Source organism: Oncorhynchus mykiss, chromosome 17 (assembly GCF_057628025.1).
Source record: "Oncorhynchus mykiss isolate SJ-2025 chromosome 17, ASM5762802v1, whole genome shotgun sequence".
In the NCBI taxonomy this organism is placed as follows: Eukaryota; Metazoa; Chordata; class Actinopteri; order Salmoniformes; family Salmonidae; genus Oncorhynchus; species Oncorhynchus mykiss.
The window spans coordinates 22,181,940-22,206,692 of NC_143038.1; the positions used below are offsets into that span (position 1 = coordinate 22,181,940).

The 24,753-nt window shown below is 42.6% G+C and overlaps 1 long non-coding RNA gene across 1 annotated transcript; it reads right to left on the reverse strand.

Moving 5' to 3' along the window:
- Nucleotides 1–6,000: 6,000 nt before the first annotated feature.
- On the reverse strand, nucleotides 6,001–8,697 carry LOC149975866 (uncharacterized). Its single transcript, XR_016487817.1, has 2 exons — nucleotides 7,692–8,697; nucleotides 6,001–6,805 (listed from the first exon to the last, which is right to left on the reverse strand). It is a non-coding gene; the product is annotated as an uncharacterized LOC149975866 (long non-coding RNA).
- Nucleotides 8,698–24,753: the final 16,056 nt, after the last annotated feature.

A 24,753-nucleotide genomic window follows, 5' to 3' on the forward strand; every position in this document is an offset into this window, starting at 1 on the left:
ACAGGCAGTGGCTCGGGTGGTTGATGTCCTTGATGATCTTTATGGCCTTCCTGTGACATCGGGTGGTGTAGGTGTCCTGGAGGGCAGGTAGTTTGCTCCCGGTGATGCGTTGTGCAGACCTCACTACCCTCTGGAGAGCCTTACGGTTGAGGGCGGTGCAGTTGCCATACCAGGCGGTGATATAGCCCGCCAGGATGCTCTCGATTGTGCATCTGTAGAAGTTTGAGTGCTTTTGGTGACAAGCCGAATTTCTTCAGCCTCCTGAGGTTGAAGAGGCGCTGCTGCGCCTTCTTCACGATGCTGTCTGTGTGAGTGGACCAATTCAGTTTGTCTGTGATGTGTATGCCGAGGAACTTAAAACTTGCTACCCTCTCCACTACTGTTCCATCGATGTGGATAGGGGGGTGTTCCCTCTGCTGTTTCCTGAAGTCCACAATCATCTCCTTAATTTTGTTGACGTTGAGTGTGAGGTTATTTTCCTGACACCACACTCCGAGGGCCCTCACCTCCTCCCTGTAGGCCGTCTCGTCGTTGTTGGTAATCAAGCCTACCACTGTTGTGTCGTCCGCAAACTTGATGATTGAGTTGGAGGCGTGCGTGGCCACGCAGTCGTGGGTGAACAGGGAGTACAGGAGAGGGCTCAGAACGCACCCTTGTGGGGCCCCAGTGTTGAGGATCAGCGGGGAGGAGATGTTGTTGCCTACCCTCACCACCTGGGGGCGACCCGTCAGGAAGTCCAGTACCCAGTTGCACAGGGCGGGGTCGAGACCCAGGGTCTCGAGCTTGATGACGAGCTTGGAGGGTACTATGGTGTTGAATGCCGAGCTGTAGTCGATGAACAGCATTCTCACATAGGTATTCCTCTTGTCCAGATGGGTTAGGGCAGTGTGCAGTGTGGTTGAGATTGCATCGTCTGTGGACCTATTTGGGCGGTAAGCAAATTGGAGTGGGTCTAGGGTGTCAGGTAGGGTGGAGGTGATATGGTCCTTGACTAGTCTCTCAAAGCACTTCATGATGACGGATGTGAGTGCTACGGGGCGGTAGTCGTTTAGCTCAATTACCTTAGCTTTCTTGGGAACAGGAACAATGGTGGCCCTCTTGAAGCATGTGGGAACAGCAGACTGGTATAGGGATTGATTGAATATGTCCGTAAACACACCGGCCAGCTGGTCTGCGCATGCTCTGAGGGCGCGGCTGGGGATGCCGTCTGGGCCTGCAGCCTTGCGAGGGTTAACACGTTTAAATGTCTTACTCACCTCGGCTGCAGTGAAGGAGAGACCGCATGTTTTCGTTGCAGGCCGTGTCAGTGGCACTGTATTGTCCTCAAAGCGGGCAAAAAAGTTAGTCTGCCTGGGAGCAGGACATCCTGGTCCGTGACTGGGCTGGATTTCTTCCTGTAGTCCGTGATTGACTGTAGACCCTGCCACATGCCTCTTGTGTCTGAGCCGTTGAATTGAGATTCTACTTTGTCTCTGTACTGACGCTTAGCTTGTTTGATAGCCTTGCGGAGGGAATAGCTGCACTGTTTGTATTCGGTCATGTTACCAGACACCTTGCCCTGATTAAAAGCAGTGGTTCGCGCTTTCAGTTTCACGCGAATGCTGCCATCAATCCACGGTTTCTGGTTAGGGAATGTTTTAATCGTTGCTATGGGAACGACATCTTCAACGCACGTTCTAATGAACTCGCACACCGAATCAGCGTATTCGTCAATGTTGTTGTCTGACGCAATACGAAACATGTCCCAGTCCACGTGGTGGAAGCAGTCTTGGAGTGTGGAGTCAGCTTGGTCGGACCAGCGTTGGACAGACCTCAGCGTGGGAGCCTCTTGTTTTAGTTTCTGTCTGTAGGCAGGGATCAACAAAATGGAGTCGTGGTCAGCTTTTCCGAAAGGGGGGCGGGGCAGGGCCTTATATGCGTCGCGGAAGTTAGAGTAACAATGATCCAAGGTCTTTCCTCCCCTGGTTGCGCAATCAATATGCTGATAAAATTTGGGGAGTCTTGTTTTCAGATTAGCCTTGTTAAAATCCCCAGCTACAATGAATGCAGCCTCCGGATAAATCGTTTCCAGTTTGCAGAGAGTTAAATAAAGTTCGTTCAGAGCCATCGATGTGTCTGCTTGGGGGGGGGATATATACGGCTGTGATTATAATCGAAGAGAATTCTCTTGGTAGACAATGCGGTCTACATTTGATTGTGAGGAATTCTAAATCAGGTGAACAGAAGGATTTGAGTTCCTGTATGTTTCTTTCATCACACCATGTCACGTTGGCCATGAGGCATACGCCCCCGCCCCTCTTCTTACCAGAAAGATGTTTGTTTCTGTCAGCGCGATGAGTGGAGAAACCCGTTGGCACCGCTTCGGATAGAGTCTCTCCAGTGAGCCATGTTTCAGTGAAGCAAAGGACGTTACAGTCTCTGATGTCCCTCTGGAATGCTACCCTTGCTCGGATTTCATCAACCTTGTTGTCAAGAGACTGGACATTGGCAAGAAGAATGCTAGGGAGTGGTGCGCGCTGTGCTGTACTTAGAAGCCTATCCTCAGTTTATACACATTTTATAGACACAATATATTTTACAATAGTCATATTATTTCTTTTTAGTCCTTCCTCTTTCTGATGTCCAGCCAGTTTGATTTCTATTTGTAACCGGTATTTCACCATTTCTGAACCTATATATACATTTTACAGACCCCATATCTTTTACAATGGTTGTTGTTAGTCCCACCCTTCAGCTCCATTCAACCCCTCCCATCTAAGGCTGCCGGAGCCTTCCTCCTCTCCAGCGCTGCCGGAGTCTCCCGCCTGTTCAGAACTGCCAGTCTGCAAGGAGCTGCCAGTCTGCAAGGAGCTGCCAGTCTGCAAGGAGCTGCCAGTCTGCAAGGAGCTGCCAGTCTGCATAGAGCTGCCAGTCAGCATAGAGCTGCCAGTCTGCAAGGAGCTGCCAGTCTGCAAGGAGCCGCCAGAGCTGCCAGTCTGCAGGATGCCGCCAGAGCCGCCAGTCTGCATGGAGCCGCCAGAGCCGCCAGTCTGCATGGAGCCGCCAGAGCCGCCAGTCTGCATGGAGCCGCCAGAGCCGCCAGTCTGCATGGAGCCGCCAGAGCCGCCAGTCTGCATGGAGCCGCCAGAGCCGCCAGTCTGCATGGAGCAGCCAGAGCCGCCAGTCTGCATGGAGCAGCCAGAGCCGCCAGTCTGCATGGAGCAGCCAGAGCCGCCAGTCAGCATGGAGCAGCCAGAGCCGCCAGTCAGCATGGAGCAGCCAGAGCCGCCAGTCAGCATGGAGCAGCCAGGGCCGCCATTCAGCATGGAGCAGCCAGAGCCGCCAGTCAGCATGGAGCAGCCAGTCTGCATGGAGCAGCCAGAGCTGCCAGTCAGCATGGAGCAGCCAGTCAGCATGGAGCATGGAGCAGCCAGTCAGCATGGAGCAGCCAGATCTGCCAGTCAGCCAGACTCTTCCAGATCTGCCAGTCAGCCAGACTCTTCCAGATCTGCCAGTCAGCCAGACTCTTCCAGATCTGCCAGTCAACCAGACTCTTCCAGATCTGCCAGAACTGCCAGTCAGCCAGACTCTTCCAGATCTGCCAGTCAGCCAGACTCTTCCAGATCTCCCAGTCAGCCAGACTCTTCCAGATCTGCCAGATCTGCCAGTCAACCAGACTCTTCCAGATCTGCCAGTCAACCAGACTCTTCCAGATCTGCCAGTCAACCAGACTCTTCCAGATCTGCCAGTCAACCAGACTCTTCCAGATCTGCCAGTCTACCAGACTCTTCCAGATCTGCCAGACAACCAGACTCTTCCAGATCTGCCAGTCTACCAGACTCTTCCAGATCTGCCAGTCAGCCAGACTCTTCCAGATCTGCCAGTCAACCAGACTCTTCCAGATCCGCCAGTCAGCCAGGATCTGCCAGATCTGCCAGTCAGCCAGGATCTGCCAGTCAGCCAGGATCTGCTAGATCCAACTACCTGCCTGGGCTTCCTCTCAGTGCTGAGCTTCCTCTCAGTGCTGAGCTTCCTCTCAGTGCTGAGCTACCCATCAGTCCCGAGCTACCTCTGTCCCGAGCTGCCCTTCTGTCCCGAGCTGCCCTTCTGTCCCGAGCTGCCCTTCTGTCCCGAGCTGCCCCTGTGTCCCGAGCTGCCCCTCTGTCCCAAAGTTTGCTTTGTATGTTTCTATGTTTTGGTTGGTCAGGGTGTGATCTGAGTGGGCATTCTATGTTACATACATGTTACGTCTAGTTTGTCCAGTTCTATGTTCGGCCTGATATGGTTCTCAATCAGAGGCAGGTGTTCGTCATTGTCTCTGATTGGGAACCATATTTAGGTAGCCTGGTTTTCACTGTGTGTTTGTGGGTGATTGTTCCTGTCTATTAGTTTTCACCAGATAGGGCTGTTTAAGTTTTCGTTACGTTCATTACGTTCTTTATTTTGTAGTGTTTGTATTGATTCGTGTTTTACGTTTGTTTATTAAAACATGGATCGAAATCGACACGCTGCATTTTGGTCCGACTCTCCTTCTCACCTAGAAAACCGTTACAATGTGTGGCATAACTCCACCAGTCCTATTTATGATATAATTTACAAAAATGATACCTTTTAAAAAGAAAATATTGAAAAAAACGTTTTTTTTATCAATTAGTATATTTAGGTTTAACCACAATATTTCTTGTACTATTTGTTCTGTCTTTTCAGGTGGATTTAACTGAAATTGCAACTAACTTTCTATGGCTTGTTTAAAAAATTACGATATGAAAAATCACAGAAAGTGAGCAGTTGTAATCTGAATAAAGGTGAAAAACCCCATTCTTGAATATGGAGTGAGACATTCCTACCAATTTACTAGAGAACCATTTCAGATTTAGGTATAACTTTTGTGTGACTGATGCCTTTAGTGAGAGGTCTAATGCTTTAATATTTAATCATTTCTGCCCTCCGAATTCATATTGTTATAAAAATTGTCCCTTTCAATTTTGTCTGGCTTGCCATTCCAAAAAGAAAAAAAAACAACATTTTGTTCATATAATTTAAAAAACAGGTCACTAGGGTGTAGGCGAAACCATAAGCAAATAGGTAAACTGTGATATGACTAAAGAGTTAATCAGGGTGATTTTTCCACCCATAAACAGGTATTTTCCTTTCCATGGTAGCAAGTTATCTATTTTTGCTAACTTTCTATAAAAATGTATTGGAGTGAGATCATTTCTTTCTGGATTTGTATACCGAGTATGTCGACATGCCTGTCAGACCATTTTTATTGGTAAACTACAAGGTAATGTAGAAGTTGCATTTTTTCAGTGATCCAATACATAATATTTATCATAATTTGGTTTTAATCCAGAGAGGTTAGCAAAAGTATCTAGATCCTCTATGAGGCTGTGGAGGGATTCTAATTGTTGTTTTAAAAGAACATGAATCAGCGTACCTGTCACACCCTGACCTTAGAGAGCCTTTTTATTTCTCTATTTGGTTAGGGCGGGGTGTGATTTGGGTGGGCATTCTATTTTTTCTATATCTTTGTTGGCCGGATATGGTTCCCAATCAGAGGCAGCTGTCTATCGTTGTCTCTGATTGGGGATCATACTTAGGCAACCTTTTTTACATCTTTAGTTGGTGGGATCTTGTTTGTGTGTAGTTGCTTTCTGCACTACATGTAGCTTTACGTTTGTTTTTGTATTTTGTTGTTTTTTCGGTGTCATTTAAATAAAATAAAATGTACGCCTACCACGCTGCACCTTGGTCCAATCCATCTCTAAACGATCGTGATAGTACCTTTGTTTTTAAGCCACAGATTTTGAATCCCTTAATATTGTTGTTGGATTTAATTTTAATTACAGCTACCCCCCTACTTTGTGCAATTTCCACCTGAAGACATACCCAAATCTAACAGCCTGTAGCTCAGGCACAGAACCAAGGATATGCTTATTCTTGGTACCATTTGAAAGAAAACACTCTGAAGTTTGTGTAAATGTGAATTGAATGTAAGAGAATATAACACAATAGATCTGGTTTAGATAAAACAATGAAAACATAATCTTTAAAATGAACAAGATAAAACAAACATTCAGATAGGATGATGGGGAAAATTTCAGTGAAAAATATAAGAGTGCAACAGTACTTGTGCATAGTTTCAGAATGATAACTTCCAAAATGAGTGCGCTACATGACATTTATCATGAAGTCACCCAGGTGTCCCACACAAGTAGCACAAATGTACCCAAGTGGCCAAATTGAAGGTGTACATTTTGAAACAAATAACTATGTACAAAATACCAAAATGGTATTCTAACACACCCCCCCCCAAAAAAAAAAAAATGAGAAAAAAAATGGGGAAAAAATAATTATTGATTATAAAATATACAAGAAAAAAAAAAAATATTTATATATATATACATTTACAAAATAACATGGGTAACTATTTACACACTTTCAATATTTGGAAGACCCTCAGTCCTCTATCAAATCAAATATATGTATATAGCCCCAGCCTAAAACCCCAAACAGCAAGCAATGCAGCTGTAGAAGCACGGTGGCTAGGAAAAACTCCCTAGAAAGGCAAAAACCTAGGAAGAAACCTAGAAAGGAACCAGGCTATGAGGGGTGGCCAGTCCTCTTCTGGCTGTGCCGGGTGGAGATCACAATGGTTGTAGAGGGTGCAACAGGACAGCACCTCAAGAGTAAAAATGAACAGTTTAGGGTTCCATAGCCGCAGGCAGAACAGTTGAAACTGGAAGAGCAGCAAGGCCAGGTGGACTGGGGACAGCAAGGAGTCATCATGCCAGTAGTCCTGACGCATGGTCCTAGGGATCAGGTCCTCCGAGAGAGAGAAAGAGAGAATTAGAGAGAGCATACTTAAATTCACACAGGACACCGGATAAGACTCCCATTCGGAGTCAGTGTCACTGTGTAAGAAAATGTTCAGTTAGAATAGTTTCACATATGAGCCCTGTATCAACAGGTATAATAAACATACATATATATATATATATATATATATATATGAGTACAGGGAACATAAGGTTGAATATATTATTATTACCTGCTAGATCTATTGTCTCTTTTATATTATGACATTTCAGCTAGATCTACTGTCTCTATTATATTATGACAGACCAGCTAGATGTACTGTCTTTATTATATTATGACAGACCAGCTAGATCTACTGTCTTTATTATATTACAACAGACCAGCTGTATCTACTGTCTCCATTTCACTTTGGCCATTGATGTGGTCCTGCCCTCCCCTCAACAGCCTCAAATAGGCTATTTCATGTGGGTTGGGGTGAGGCGGCAGACACACGCATCTCACATTTCATGACATTACATGTTTATATATTGCTTCTAAAATGTAAAGAAAATCACAAATAATATTTTATATTATTAAAACTTCTTGAATCTACTTGAGACGCACATGTCCCAAGTAGGCACCTGGAAATGCAAATGCGCTACGCTAAATGCTAAATGTACTCGTTAAAACTCAAACCTTGATCAAAATTCACAAGCAGGGTATTAAATTAAAGCTACACTCGTTGTGAACCTAGCCAGCAAGTCAGATTTTTAAAATGCTTTTCGGCGAAAGCATCAGAAGCTATTATCTGATAGCATGCACCCCCCAAAATGCCAGCTCGACACGTAAACAACAGATTTTGCGATAGACGGCGCTACCCAAAACGCAGAAATAAAATATAAAACATTCATTACCTTAGACGAGCTTCTTTCTTGGCACTCCTATATGCCCCATAAACATCACTATTGGGTCTTTTTTTCGTTTAAATCGGTCCATATATACCCAAAATAGCTTTGTATAGAAGTAGTGTCATTCAGAAAAATTCATCGTTTTTAAACGCTGCGTAATTTTTTAAAATTAAAAAAGTCGACGATAAACTTTCACAAAACACTTCGAAATCCTTTTGTAATCCAACTTTAGGTATTAGTAAACGTTTATAATCTATCAAAACGATTACAGGGCGATGTCTCTTCAATAGGTCCTCACTTCAAAAACAATGCAATCTGATCTCTCCTTGAACTGCATCCGGGTGAAGACTGGAAAACTTGGGGTCAGACAGATGGATTTTCCAACAATTAATTCGATTGAAAATTAGTACAATGGCGCCATCGTGCGGAATTTGTATGAAGTGCAGGCAAATTTCCATTAAATTCTGTTCTCCTTTAACAACTGGTGGAAGTGACTTATGGAAATTATTTTTTGCTTTCAGAGAGCAGTTTTTCTTGCGTTTTTCAATGAAACACACGCTCTGTTATAGTCACAGCCGTGATTTAACCAGTTTTATAAACTTCAGAGTGTTTTCTATCCACACATACTAATCATATGCATATACTATATTCCTGGCATGAGTAGCAGGACGCTGAAAAGTTGCGCGATTTTTAACAGAATTTTCAAAAAAGGGGGGGGTAGATCTAACAGGTTAATTTCAAACAAAGGCATTAGCATGATAAGAACTTACCAGTCCAAAACTATGTCCTCTCCTGTTCAAAAAATATTCCTCCACAATCGCTAAATGAATCGTCCTACAACAATCTCTGTCTCACTTTCCCAATCAATTTATTCTAAAATTGTGTGTACATATGTATATCTAGACTTAGATTTAGCTTTCCCTGACTTAGTCGCCATACTGATTGATATGTAAACAGCTGAATCTGCGCGTTTACCAAACAATGCAGTGCGTAATATGTGTTTCTCTTTCCGGTATGAAATTTCAATAGCGAATGACTCTCTTTACGCTGGAGCTTACTACATGGGTTGGTCTTGCAACACATAAACATGGCCTATTGCCGTTTACCTCAGCTCATTGGCTATCTACCCAGCTAGATTTCAAGATGATCAGTGGTCATTGGGTTAAAAGACAGTCATTTAACGAAACAGCGGGCAAATCATTGGTGCACAATGATGTCATGACTTGTTGTCTTCAAATCGGTTTCTTTCAGTCAATACGTCCCGCGAAATGGCCCATCAGGTTTGATTGTGTTACAAACAAACCAGTTGATTGCAGTGAAACCAAACATGACTGGAAAAGTCACGTATTGTGTGGGTTATTTACCTGGAATGTGTCGTCGAAAATGAAATGAGACGGAATTCACGACACAAGCGGTTCACAAAATGTTTAGTTTTAGGCTATAAAAAATGATTTTATCAAACAAAAGATCATTAATTGTGTAACAATGAGCATTGGAATTGCAAACAGACGAAGATCGTCAAAAGTAAACAATTTATTTTAATGCAGTTTGTGATTGTTACGCCTGTGCTGGTTAAAATGGTTGTTTTTTATGGGGCTCTATGCTTAGATAATCGCAGTAAATCCTTTTTTAAATCTGACAACGCAGTTGGATTAGCAAGATTCTAGGCTTTCGATACATGTGAGACACTTGTATTTTCATGAATGTTTAATATGACTATTTATGTAGCGATCACCGTATGTTGTGGAATTTCAGCCCGCTAGCGGGTTCCGTGCGCAGAGAGGTTAACAGCTAACATTTCGATGGCAATAATAAATAGATATGCCGATAGTGGACAACCTTGTTTCACTCCTCTTGACAGTTTAAAACTTTCTGAGATGTAGACATTATTTACTATTTTACATCTAGGGTTACTATACATAACTTTAACCCATTTTATAAGAGATTCTCCAAAACTGAAATATTCTAGGCATTTATATTTAAACTCCAGTCATACTTTACCAAAAGCCTTTTCAGGTAAAAAAAACCTATCTGATTAGGATGAATAATATTGTCAAATGGCGTGCGTTCTGGGAGCGGAGTCATGTGCAGGAGAGCAGAGAGTTGTGAACAGGCGCACACTTTATTTAGGCAGGAGAAACCAACAGACGGATGCCACTGCGTCAACCTCCAGCCAATGCAAAAGTGCAAACACGCAAACAGTCACAATAATATTGTATAAACACAAGAACATATTTTGAAATAAAATATGGAATAAACGCATACCAGCAAAGCGTGCAAACATTGACACATAACACAAAACAATCTCACACAAAGACATGAGGGGGAATAGAGGAATAAATACATGTTGTGTGATTGGGGAATGAAAACCAGGTGTGCAGGGAACAAGACAAAATTAATGGATAAATAAAAAATGGAGTGGCGATGGCTAGGAAGCCGGTGATGTCGACCGCCGAACGCCGCCTGAAAAAGGAGAGGGGCCTACTTTGGCGGAAGTCGTGACAAGTATCTGACAATACCTTTTTAATTATATGCGCCAAGCATTTAGATTTTTTGCATTACAACACTGAAGTGTAAGAGGCCTCCAATTTTTAAAAAATGGACTGGATCTTTATATATACCACTTGGATTCTGTTTCAGTAATAATAAAATCAGACCTTGTTGCGTGTCCGATAATCTACCGCTTATATAGTGGTAGATTGGTCAAAACATGCTCATAATGGTCCTCTGAGTATATAAAAAAAAAGTTTGATATTCTTCCACTGGTATGCTACCCAGCCCTGGAGTTTTCCCAGCCTTTATCACGTTCGTCATAACGAGGAGACCAAGGTGCAGCATGATATGAATGCATTCTTCTTTGTTTAAACAAAGAACACTAAACAAAATAACAAAATAACAAAACGAACGTGAAGTTATAACACGAGTGCTGACATGCAACTACACGTAGACAATAACCCACAAAACCAAAATGGAAAAATGGCAACCTAAATAGGATCCCCAATCAGAGACAACGATAAACAGCTGTTTCTGATTGGGAACCAATTCAGGCCACCATAGACCTACATATACCTAGACATACTAAAACCCCATAGATATACAAAAACACCTAGACAATTCAAAAACTAAACCAACCACCCTTGTCACACCCTGACCTAACCAAAATAATAAAGAAAACAAAGATAACTAAGGTCAGGGCGTGACAGCCTTAAAGGCTTTAATTGCATCAAGAAGTTCCTCCTCTGTAATTTGGCCTTCACATGAGTATTCCTGTACAGATGTTAATTTTACATTATTAATAGGGAAAAAATCCATGCAATTTGCTTCGGTTAGTGGAGATGGAGGAGACTGAAACGAAAACATATGCTTCAAGCACTTTACTTTCTCTTTCAAAATATCATTCAGTGACTCATGCGTGACTCCATTTGTAACAAGTTTCAATATATGTTTTTGGTAGCATTTCTATGTTGAAGATTGAAAAGGAATTTAGTGTATTTTCCCCCATATTCCATCCAGTTCGCTTTATTTTTTATAATATATTACACTGGATCTTTCTTGAATAAATTCCTCCATTTCTTTTAGTTTTTACTCTAACTTATTCTGTACCTCTATGTTTGTAATGAACATGATGGGAGACAGAGAGATGGTTTCAAGCGCAGAGCGCAGCAGGTGTTTATTGTAAAGGACCACAGGAGGAGGCAGGTAGCTGGGTCCAGGGGCAGGCAGAAGGTCATACACAGGGGGTCCAAAAAGGCAACAGTACAGGCAGGGAAAAGGCTAGTAATGTCATCCGGGAGATCAGCCAAAAGGTTGATAACAGAAAATCCGTCTAAAGTACAGGCAGGGAATAGGCAAAAAGCGTTGTTAGTGAGGCAGGTAAACTATCATACACAGGAGGATTAAATTAGGGGAAAGGGAGCTCTGAATAGAAGTGTCACAAAGCAAACAATACCTCACAATGATGGGGTGCAAGGAACTGAACTAAATAGTGTGATAATGACATACAGGTGATTGTGATCTGGAGAGTGAGCTGCGTTCAGGGGATCTACGTGTTTGAGAGTGTGTGTTGGAAGCAGACGTTAGTGGTACAGTTTTTATCTAACTGTACTGTTAGTCCTTCAACTTCCTTTTGTTAATATGGACTCTTTTGATCTAAATTGCTTTCGTTTTATAGATGAGGACTGAATTGCATAAAACTGTCCCATACAATAAGGGGATCTGCTGTACCTATGCTATGTCGGGGAAAAAGTCAGTTAGAAATTCTTCTGTCCTAGTTATAAACAAGTTATCATCCAGTAGGCTTTGATAAAATTTCCAATATCCTCGCCAATGTGGAAAGTCTGTAAGAGAAAAATTGTGCTTATAAATTAAGGACCGTGACAAGAAAACCTGCCAATGAAAAGCAGAGAGTTTCACTAGAACTTTGTCTGTCACACCCTGATCTGTTTCACCTGTCCTTGTGCTTGTCTCCACCCCCCTACAAGTAATCAAGACGACTAGCTTGATTAAGCTTCAGCCATGTATATCTCACTAGGTCAGGGTATTTAAGCCTCCATATATCCACTAATTCCAATATATCCATGACATTCATGATTTCCTTAAGTGCCTGGACCATAGAGGTACAGTGCCTTGCGAAAGTATTCGGCCCCCTTGAACTTTGCGACCTTTTGCCACATTTCAGGCTTCAAACATAAAGATATAAAACTGTATTTTTTTGTGAAGAATCAACAACAAGTGGGACACAATCATGAAGTGGAACGACATTTATTGGATATTTCAAACTTTTTTAACAAATCAAAAACTGAAAAATTGGGTGTGCAAAATTATTCAGCCCCTTTACTTTCAGTGCAGCAAACTCTCTCCAGAAGTTCAGTGAGGATCTCTGAATGATCCAATGTTGACCTAAATGACTAATGATGATAAATACAATCCACCTGTGTGTAATCAAGTCTCCGTATAAATGCACCTGCACTGTGATAGTCTCAGAGGTCCGTTAAAAGCGCAGAGAGCATCATGAAGAACAAGGAACACACCAGGCAGGTCCGAGATACTGTTGTGAAGAAGTTTAAAGCCGGATTTGGATACAAAAAGATTTCCCAAGCTTTAAACATCCCAAGGAGCACTGTGCAAGCGATAATATTGAAATGGAAGGAGTATCAGACCACTGCAAATCTACCAAGACCTGGCCGTCCCTCTAAACTTTCAGCTCATACAAGGAGAAGACTGATCAGAGATGCAGCCAAGAGGCCCATGATCACTCTGGATGAACTGCAGAGATCTACAGCTGAGGTGGGAGACTCTGTCCATAGGACAACAATCAGTCGTATATTGCACAAATCTGGCCTTTATGGAAGAGTGGCAAGAAGAAAGCCATTTCTTAAAGATATCCATAAAAAGTGTTGTTTAAAGTTTGCCACAAGCCACCTGGGAGACACACCAAACATGTGGAAGAAGGTGCTCTGGTCAGATGAAACCAAAATTGAACTTTTTGGCAACAATGCAAAACGTTATGTTTGGCGTAAAAGCAACACAGCTGAACACACCATCCCCACTGTCAAACATGGTGGTGGCAGCATCATGGTTTGGGCCTGCTTTTCTTCAGCAGGGACAGGGAAGATGGTTAAAATTGATGGGAAGATGGATGGAGCCAAATACAGGACCATTCTGGAAGAAAACCTGATGGAGTCTGCAAAAGACCTGAGACTGGGACGGAGATTTGTCTTCCAACAAGACAATGATCCAAAACATAAAGCAAAATCTACAATGGAATGGTTCAAAAATAAACATATCCAGGTGTTAGAATGGCCAAGTCAAAGTCCAGACCTGAATCCAATCGAGAATCTGTGGAAAGAACTGAAAACTGCTGTTCACAAATGCTCTCCATCCAGTCTCACTGAGCTCGAGCTGTTTTGCAAGGAGAAATGGGAAAAAATGTCAGTCTCTCGATGTGCAAAACTGATAGAGACATACCCCAAGCGACTTACAGCTGTAATCGCAGCAAAAGGTGGTGCTACAAAGTATTAACTTAAGGGGGCTGAATAATTTTGCACGCCCAATTTTTCAGTTTTTGATTTGTTAAAAAAGTTTGAAATATCCAATAAATGTCGTTCCACTTCATGATTGTGTCCCACTTGTTGTTGATTCTTCACAAAAAAATACAGTTTTATATCTTTATGTTTGAAGCCTGAAATGTGGCAAAAGGTTGCAAAGTTCAAGGGGGCCGAATACTTTCGCAAGGCACTGTATTTAAAACCATATTAAAATCCCCCACCATAATAATAGAGTCTAGTGTTGCTTGTGGAGTTGATAAATTCTTAAATATTTTCAAAGAAGCTTGGATCATCATTATTTGAACCATTATTAAGCCATATCTGTTTATTGTCCAATAATATATTTAAAATAATCCATCTACCTTGATGATCTGTTTGGACAATTTGCACATTTAGATCACCCCTTTTGAATTCCTTTGTCCATGGGAGAAATATATTTCGCCCCCCCAGTCCTTTTTCCACAACTTCATCTAAAATTGTTGAATGAGTTTCCTGTAAAAAATAAATATTATATTCCTTCTCTTTAAGCCAGGTAAATACTGATCGTCTTTTCTTATAATCTGCTAAGCCATTACAATTATAACTGGCTATACTTATTTCACCACTTACCATAATGAGACACAAGTTTCAATTCTATTTATCAAAATATGTTTGTAAACGTACCATTAAAAAGTAACATTCTGATTGAGTGTCTATGTAGCGGTACCATGATATTTGCATTGCTACTAAGTAAACCTCAAATTGGTCCCCACTATTCCACCCGCTAAAATCCCTCGTCATCCCAAATTGGTTTGTCAAATTGGGTGCCACCCATAGAACAGATGCAGATCAACCGCCAAATGCATTTCCATCGCCCTCACATACTAGATGATGGAGGTCAGATATACCCCCTTCCCCTGAAACACCCACAACATGGTCTCCCGTATTGGCCATCTTCCAAAACATCTCCGTGCAGTCAGACCTTTGATTTTGTGCCACCAGGGCCACAATAATATGCCCCCTCTCTGAATGTCTGAGTGTGACGCCCTCCCTATCTGCATTTAAAAGTTGTATTTCGGAACCAATATTCTGCCAATGAAAAGCAGAGAGTTTCACTGGAAATTTGTCTTCACCTGTCCTTGTGCTTGTCTCCACCCCCCTCCAGGTGTCACCCATCTTCTCCACTTATCCCCTGGGCATTTATACCTGTTTTCTGTCTTGTTTGCCAAGTCAACCAGCAGTTTTCTCTGAGCTCCTGTTTTTCCCAGTGTCTTTTTCTTTTCCTCCTGGTTTTGACCCTTGCCTGTCCTGACTCTGAGCCTGCCTACCTGCCCCTGACCTCGAGTCTGCCTGCCGCCCTGTATCGTTTTGGACTCTGCCCTGACTATGAACGCTTGCCTGTCTCCGACCTGCCTTTTGTTTATCCCTTGGATTATAATAAATACCCGAACTCAAACCATCTGCCTCCTGTGTCTGCATCTGGGTCTCGCCTTGTGTCGTAATATTGTCAATATTATAACTGCAAACCAACATGAGGTTAAGGCCACCAAAAGTAAAGACATGATGAGGAATAAAGTTCCACATAGAAGTGGGTCTTCTTAGGAATTGTTTTATCCAATTAATCTTAAAAGTATTATTTAAGTTAGTAAACTCCAGAAAATTTACCCCACCATACTCATAAGTGTTCATTTCAACAATGTTCCTAATGTAATTGGTACGGTTCTCCACAGAATGTTGAAAGCATCTGTTCTCTCTTTGCTTATTTTATCAACAAGATATAAAGAAATAGCTGCATATGTTTGTCTAGAGATACCTTCAGCCTTGGTTATTAGGACTCTGCCCTTTTAAAGATTAACTTAACTTCCAGTGTTGTGAGAGCGACTTTCTCAATGCTATGTCATACCGGCTGAATTTCTGCCTGCTTGAACAGCAATATCTCAGATGCACATTAAAACATGAATTGACCCAGGAAATCGATAGAACATTGCTCAGAGTGTCAAGGCTGTGGGTAACTGGTAAAGGAGTCAGGCGCAGGAGAGCTGAGATGTGTGGACAAGGTATTTAATTCAAGAAAACACCAATATAAACACAATACTATGGTGCTGGAAAAATACCGGTACCACGAAATAAACTTGCGTAATAACAAAACCAGGCAGCAATATACTAGCCGTCAGATACAGCCTTACAATAAAACAAACACGCACACAAACATGGGGGAAACCAGAGGGTTAAATAATGAACATGTAATGGGGAAATTGAAACCAGGTGTGTAAAAAAACAAAGACAAAACAAATGGAAAATGGAAAGTGGATCGGTGATGGCTAAAAGGCCGGTGACATCGACCGCCGCTCGACCAAGGAGAGGGACCGACTCCGGCGGAAGTCGTGACACAGAGATGCACAAAAACAATAACATTCAAAATGGGTGAATCTTTACTTTAAAAGTATCAAAAGTAAAAGTATTAAACAAATCAAATTCCTTATATTAAGCAAACCAGACAGCACACCTTTTGTAATTTTTTTTCTTTCAATTTACGGATAGCCAGGGGCACACTCCAACACTCAGACATCATTTGTGTGTTTAGTGAGTCCATCAGATCAGAGAAAGTACAGATGACCAGGGATGTTCTCATGATACGTGTGTGAATTGGACCCTTTTCCTGTCCTGCTAACCATTCAAAATGTAATGACTACTTTTGGGTGTACATTATTTTTTTAAGGAATGTAGTAAATTATCAGTTGTAAAAAATATAAATAGTAAAGTAAAGATACCCAACAAAAAATGACTGAAGTAGTACTTTAAAGTATTTTACTAAAGTACTTCACACCACTGACTCCTAAACAATACCATTTTTTAAAAACGGTTAGTAACAGATTCTAGTTTTGGGAACAGGAAACAGTATTGAGATCAAATGTTTCATCAATGAGAAAATGTGCAGAATGTCGGCCAAAATCCATCTTGCTCCATCTTCTCCCACTGCAGGCCAGTGGGCTTCTCTCATCACCATATTTGGTGGTGAGAGGAAATGTCAACCGGATGCTTCAGATGTCTGCATCCGGTGAAACATGTAGCTCATTGTTCTATCTGTGGTTGTGTCTTTCAGGAGTTCTACCTGAAGCTTCATTAATACTTTTTTTACTTTTTATTTGACCTTTATCAGGCATCATGGGCAATTAAACATAAAATGATGTAGTTTAAAGAGAGTTTTACTTTTGACAATTGAAATTAGTAGAATATTATATTATATTCATGCTATCGTAACGGATTGCATGTAACGTTCACATGTTGCACACTATCAACCTTCATCATTAACTTTCCACACCATCGATCATCACAATACAACACTTTCATGTGTCTCCCTTACATATTTGTAAATATAGATACGTAAGTAATATTATTAGTATCCCAGGCTTTTAAGACTAAGACTGAACTTGGCATAACCAGAGGTGATGCTTTTGTGAGTTGCAAAGCCCAGACCTACGTCATCGCTGACACTTGACACTTTGACTCCAGCCTTCTATCAAAGGGCATGTTTGCTGTTTGAGGTGCTCTTCCATGACGTACATGCTCAATACCTCACTTCTGTCCAGTTACACAAACCCAAACTCTCAGGTCAAAAAAAACGCGTTTTAATCGCAAAACACCCTCAAGGTGTTTGTTTAACCTGTGGAACAAAGAGATAATAGACACAGAGATTCTCAAAGAACAGTTAATGTTTACTGCTGCGCTTCAAATTCAAGCCCATATACTTATCCTCCTGGATATCTTTACTTTGCAGAGTCCGTAAAGTTCTTCAACCATAAACTTTAGGAGGAAAATAATTTACTGAGATGATATGGATAACATGTACTTTATGTAATAAACAAATAACTAAAAGCACTGCATTGAATACTGTTGGACGTTCCTCTGCAATGTTTGTTCTTGTTGCAATGACAACGAAGTTGATGATAGGTGAAAGAAAAAGCTAGATTTTTTATGTGAATTCAGAATCGGTTTGTAAAGAGATGATCAAACAGTCAAGAGATTATTTGTTTATATATGATATATATATGTTATATTGTAGGCCTACTTGATGTACACCATACACAGTATTGCTAGTGTGGTTGTGTATGGGTCACTCTTACTTTTAAGCAAAACAGTTTAATTTTTGGTCATGTTACAATCCACAGGCTAAATTTGACTTGGGTTAAAAATGTTGACACCGGGGCCTCCCGGGTGGCGCAGTGGTTGTAGTGCTGTACTGCAGCGCCAGCTGTGCCATCAGAGTCCTTGGGTTCGCGCCCAGGCTCTGTCGTAACCGGCCGCGACCGGGAGGTCCGTGGGGCGACGCACAATTGGCCTAGCGTCGCCCGGGTTAGGGAGGGCTTGGTCGGTAGGGGTGTCCTTGTCTCATCGCGCACCAGCGACTCCTGTGGCGGGCTGGGCGCAGTGTGCGCTAACCAAGGTGGCCAGGTGCACGGTGTTTCCTCCGGTGCATTGGTGCGGCTGGCTTCCGGGTTGGATGCGTGCTGTGGTTGTGTGCTGTGGTTGTGTATCATGACTTTCAACCTTCGTCTCTCCCGAGCCCGTACGGGAGTTGTAGCGATGAGACAAGATAGTAGCTACTACAACAATTGGATACCACGAAATTGGGGAGAAAAAGGGGTAAAATTTAAAAAAATAAAAATAAAATGTTGACACCTAAAAAGAAGAAGAAAACTATGCTTCCAGCACACAAACAATACATAATCGCCTCCCCACCACTAAACTTGCTGACCATTTGCAAGAATCAGATAACTTATCAGTAGTTGTTGAGCAACGTAGTCATGAAACCCATCCGGTTAACTTATTATCAGCTGTTTATGTTCTATCTGTAACACAAGGATGAGTAAGGTAATGTCCCTTTCCGACGGATAACAATAGGGTTCCTTGTTTTTAGCGTAGCCTATTTTCTTGTTTGCACAGCATTGTGAGTTTGAAATAAATATGTTGTGTAGGTTTTAATGTCAGATAACTGTTTCTGGAAATCTAATGTCAACATGTACATGTAGTGGAGCAGCTGAGATGAAATTTCCAGGACAATTGTTGTTTTGTGATAAAATCATCAAATTTGGCAGATGTAGATTTAGATGTCATGAAAAGATTTAGATATCAGGCCATCACAGATTTGGCTCATGGAGGGTGTGGCACCCATTTCACAAAATAAAGGTCGAACAAAATAAATACAAGTTTAATAAAATAAACACTTCCAGGAAGGAGCAGCATTACCCTTGATGCACAGGACTGACAGGAATGACTCCTAGTTAAATGTTTTGAAATGTGGAATGTTTTGATGGTATGTGAAGAAGACAATGGCACTGCACTAGCTAAAGCATGGGAGCTGCTAGATAAAGACACCGATACACTTCACTTAGCACATGCTGCAAATATTGTTAATTTGTAACAGAGTCAGATTGTGTCGTAGAAACTTACCCACAGCTTTAAATGGCACAAGTGAATAGTATCCTTTTCAGTGTCACAACTGGTTAGTACATTGTCAAGCAGGGTGGTCATGTGTGTTGGTTAGACTGAGGGTACTATATCAAGTACTGTAGGGTAACAATGTTGTGAGTGCGGAAGCAGTGCTAAGCAGCACATTGGCACCTGTTGTAGTGGTGCCGTAAAGACCCAGATTAATTCATCTACATCTGTGCCAAATTTGGTACAAATATAAAAAAATAGTATGTTAAAACACATAAATAATATGACAGACTCATTTTCTTTCATTTTAGAATAAATCAACTTCATTTTCAGAATAGTCATGGGGCATAGTTTTCTCAAGATACTGACTTGTTAGCATTTTGTGATATGTACAATTTACCTAGTTGACATCAAATCATGGAAATGACTCCGGTACCATAAATGCCAAGAATAATCATCTTTAATCATGATGCAATTGGTGCAGAATAAATGTACAAAATGTCTGGTTACCACATTTGTTTGTTTTTAATTGTGAACAATTTGATTGATCCACATTAGCTGTACAGGCAACATTTCCCTATTTTATTTATTCCGACCAAAATCATAATTTTTAACAAGAATAGGCCCAACGGCAGGGCACTGATGCAAAAACAGACACATCTGGGTGAATAACCTGGGTTATAAAACATATACAGATTTTTATACTGTACTTGATGTTAAACATAAAACTCTCTCAGATATTCACTCAGATAGTTTGCCTACCAATTCCTTTGAAATATATATAAAATAAATATTTATATCAATATAAAATAAAAGTATCATCTACTATTCTTAAAACATATATTATCCTAAAAAGAAATTGTTCAGCTGTTGTCTAGCCTAGTGTATATTCTCAAGATTGGCAAGATGCCTAAATTCATCGAGCCTTTTTTTCATTACGTCGAGAGCTTCAAGTTCCTCGGTGTCCACATCATTAAGGACCTATAATGGTCCAAACACACCAGAACAGTTGTTAAGAGGGCACGGCAACGTCTCTTCCCCCTCAGGAGGCTGAAAATATTTGGCACAGTGTCACGCCCTGACCTTAGATATCTCTGTTTTCTTTATATTTTGGTTAGGTCAGGGCGTGACTAGGGTGGGTACGCTAGTTTTTGTATTGTCTACAGTAGCTTCACGTTTCGTTTGGTTGTTTGTTGTTTTGTTTAGGTGAATTTCAGTTGATAAAAAAATATGTGGAACTCTATTCAAGCTGCGCCTTGGTCTCATCTCTACGACGACCTTGACACACGGGCCCTCAGATCCTCAAAAGGTACTACAGCTGCACCACTACAGCTGCACCAAAGTTTCAAAGTTTCAAGTTTAAATGTCATGTACACAAGTACAGTGAAATTCCTTTATCGCAAGCTCTAAACCCAACAATGCAGTAATCAATATCAATGTAGTACTAAAAATGACATAAGGTAGAACAAAATCACACAAGAAAATGTTAATAAGAAATCATAAGAACACGAAAAGGTAAGAAGCTATGTACAGGGTCAGTTACAATAACATGTTTACAATGTCCAGGATACTGGAGTGATATAGGTAAGATGTAAAGGGGTAAGGTGACTAGGCATCAGGATGTATGATAAAAAGAGTAGCAGCAGCGTAAATGAAGATTGTGAAAGTGTGCATGACTGTAGATTCAATATAAATCTGTGTGCATGTTACAGTGGGGCAAAAAAGTATTTAGTCAGCCACCAATTGTGCAAGTTCTCCCACTTAAAAAGATGAGAGAGGCCTGTAATTTTCATCAGAGGTACACTTCAACTATGACAGACAAAATTAGAAAAAAAAATCCAGAAAATACATTGTAGGATTTTTAATGAATTTATTTGCAAATTATGGTGGAAAAATAAGTATTTGGTCACCAACAAACAAGCAAGATTTCTGGCACTCACAGACCTGTAACTTCTTCTTTAAGAGGCTCCTCTATCCTCCACTCGTTACCTGTATTAATGGCACCTGTTTGAACTTGTTATCAGTATAAAAGATACCTGTTCACAACCTCAAACAGTCACACTCCAAACTCCACTATGGCCAAGACCAAAGAGCTGTCAAAGGACACCAGAAACAAAATTGTAGACCTGCACCAGGCTGGGAAGACTGAATCTGCAATAGGTAAGCAGCTTGGTTTGAAGAAATCAACTGTGGGAGCAATTATTAGGAAATGGAAGACATACAAGACCACTGATAATCTCCCTCGATCTGGGGCTCTACGCAAGATCTCACCCCGTGGGGTCAAAATGATCACAAGAATGGTGAGCAAAAATCCCAGAACCACACAGGGGGACCTAGTGAATGACCTGCAGAGAGCTGGGACCAAAGTAACAAAGCCTACCATCAGTAACACACTACGCCGCCAGGGACTCAAATCCTGCAGTGCCAGACGTGTCCCCCTGCTTAAGCCAGTACATGTCCAGGTCCGTCTGAAGTTTGCTAGAGAGCATTTGGATGATCCAGAAGAAGATTGGGAGAATGTCATATGGTCAGATGAAACCAAAATAGAACTTTTTGGTAAAAACTCAACTCGTCGTGTTTGGAGGACAAAGAATGCTGAGTTGCATCCAAAGAACACCATACCTACTGTGAAGCATGGGGGTGGAAACATCATGCTTTGGGGCTGTTTTTCTGCAAAGGGACCAGGACAACTGATCCGTGTAAAGGAAAGAATGAATGGGGCCATGTATTGTGAGATTTTGAGTGAAAACCTCCTTCCATCAGCAAGGGCATTGAAGATGAAACGTGGCTGGGTCTTTCAGCATGATAATGATCCCAAACACACCGCCCGGGCAACGAAGGAGTGGCTTCGTAAGAAGCATTTCAAGGTCCTGGAGTGGCCTAGCCAGTCTCCAGATCTCAACCCCATAGAAAATCTTTGGAGGGAGTTGAAAGTCCGTGTTGCCCAGCAACAGCCCCAAAACGTCACTGCTCTAGAGGAGATCAGCATGGAGGAATGGGCTAAAATACCAGCAACAGTGTGTGAAAAACTTGTGAAAAAAAAAAAAAAAAAGATAAACTTGTTTAAACTTGTTATTGACCAAATACTTATTTTCCACCGTAGGCCAGTTGAGAACAAGTTCTCATTTACAACTGTGACCTGGCCAAGATAAAGCAAAGCAGTTCCACAAAAACAACAACACAGAGTAACATGTGGGATAAACAAATACAAGTACAGTCAATAACACAATAGAAACATCTATATACAGTGTGTGCACATGTAGTAAGATTAGGGGAGTAAGGCAATAAATATGCCATAGTGGCAAAATAATTACAATTTAGCATTAACACTGGAGTGATAGACGTGCAGATGATGATGTGCAAGTAGGGATACCGGGGTGCAAAAGAGCAATAACAATATGGGGATGAGGTAGTTCGGTGGGCAATTTATAGATGGGCTGTGTACAGTTTCAGTGATTGGTAAGCTGCACTGACAGCTGACGCTTAAAGTTAGTGAGTGAGATATACAGTGGGGAGAACAAGTATTTGATACACTGCCGATTTTGCAGATTTTCCTACTTACAAAGCATGTAGAGGTCTGTAATTTGGTAAAAATGATGGTAAAAATCATACAATGTGATTTTCTGGATTTTTGTTTTAGATTCCGTCTCTCACAGTTGAAGTGTACCTATGATAAAAATTACAGACCTCTACATGCTTTGTAAGTAGGAAAACCTGCAAAATCGTCAGTGTATCAACTACTTGTTCTCCCCACTGTAAGTCTCCAGCTTCAGTGATTTTTGCAACTCGTTCCACTGATTGGGAGTAGAGAACTGGAAGGAAAGGCAGCCAAAGTAGGTGTTGGCTTTGGGGATGACCAGTAAAATATACCTGCTGGAGCACGTGCTACGGGTGGGTGTTGCTATGGTGACCAGTGAGCTAAGATAAGGCGGGGCTTTGCCTAGCAAAGACTTATAGATGACCTAGAGCCAGTGGGTTTGGCGATGAATATGAAGCGAGGGCCAGCCCACGAGAGCATACAGGTCACAGTGATCGGTAGTATATTGGGCTTTGGTGACAAAAGGTATGGCACTGTGATAGACTACATCCAATTTACTGAGTAGAGTGTTGGAGGCTATTTTGTAAATGACTTTTGCCAAAGTCAAAGATACCCTCGTAAAACTGACGATGTTTAGCAGCATGAGTGAAGGAGTGTCACGTTCTGACCTTTATTTCCTTTGTTTTGTATTTATTTAGTATGGTCAGGGCGTGAGTTGGGTGGGTAGTTTATGTTTGTTTTTCTATGTTTTGGGGTATTTCTATGTTTCGGCCTAGTATGTTTCTCAATCAGAGGCAGGTGTCATTAGTTGTCTCTGATTGAGAATCATACTTAGGTAGCCTGGGTTTCACTGTGTGTTTGTGGGTGATTGTTCCTGTCTCTGTGTTTTGCACCAGATAGGTCTGTTTTTGGTTTTCCACGTTTTTTGTTTTGTAGTGTTCGTGTTTATCTTTTGTTATTAAACATGAATCAAAGAAACCACGCTGCATTTTGGTCCGCCTCTCCTTCACCACTAGAGAACCGTTACAGAATCACCCACCACAACAGGACCAAGCGGCGTGGTAACGGGCAACAGCAACAGCAGCGAAAAGAGGAATGGACATGGGAGGATGAGTTGGATGGAAAAGGACCCTGGGCACAGCCTGGAGAATATCGCCGCCCCAAAGAAGAGCTGGAGGGGGCGAAGGCGGAGAGGCGCTGGTATGAGGAGGCAGCACGGCGGCGTGGATGGAAGCTCGAGAGTCAGCCCCAAAAATGTCTTGGGGGGTGGCACACAGGAAGTGTGGCGAAGCCAGGTGGAGACCTGCGCCAACTTCCTGTGCTTACCGGGGGGCTGGAGAGACCGGGCAGGCACCGTGTTATGCTGTGGAGCGCACAGTGTCCCCAGTGCGGTTGCATAGCCCGGTGCGGTACATTCCAGCTCCGCGTATCGGCCGGGCTAGAGTGGGCATCGAGCCAAGTGCCATGAAGCCGGCTCTACGCATCTGGTCTCCAGTGCGTCTCCTTGGGCCGGCTTACATGGCACCAGCCTTGCGCACGGTGTCCCCGGTTCGCCTGCATAGCCCAGTGCGGGCTCTTCCACCTCGCCGCACTGGCAGGGCGACCGGGACCATTCAACCGGGTAAGGTTGGGCAGGCTCGGTGCTCAAGAGCTCCAGTGCGCCTGCACGGTCCGGTCTATCCGTCACCACCTCCACGCACCAGCCCTCCGGTGGCAGCCCCCCGCACCAGGCTGGCTCATCCTTACAGGGGCCCCCGCCTGTCCAGCGCTGCCGGAGCCTTCCTCCTCTCCAGCGCTGCCGGAGTCTCCCGCCTCTCCAGCGCTGCCACAGCCTTCCTCCTCTCCAGCGCAGCCGGAGTCTCCCGCCTGTTCGGCGCAACCAGAGCTACTCAGTCCAGCACTGCCAGAGCCTTCCTCTCCAGCGTTGCCGGAGCTTCCCGTCTGCCCAGCGCCATCTGAGCTATCCGTCTGCCCAGCGCCGCCTGAGCCACCCGTCTGCCCAGCGCCGCCTGAGCCACCTGAGCCACCCATCTGCCCAGCGCCGCCTGAGCCACCCGTCTGCCCA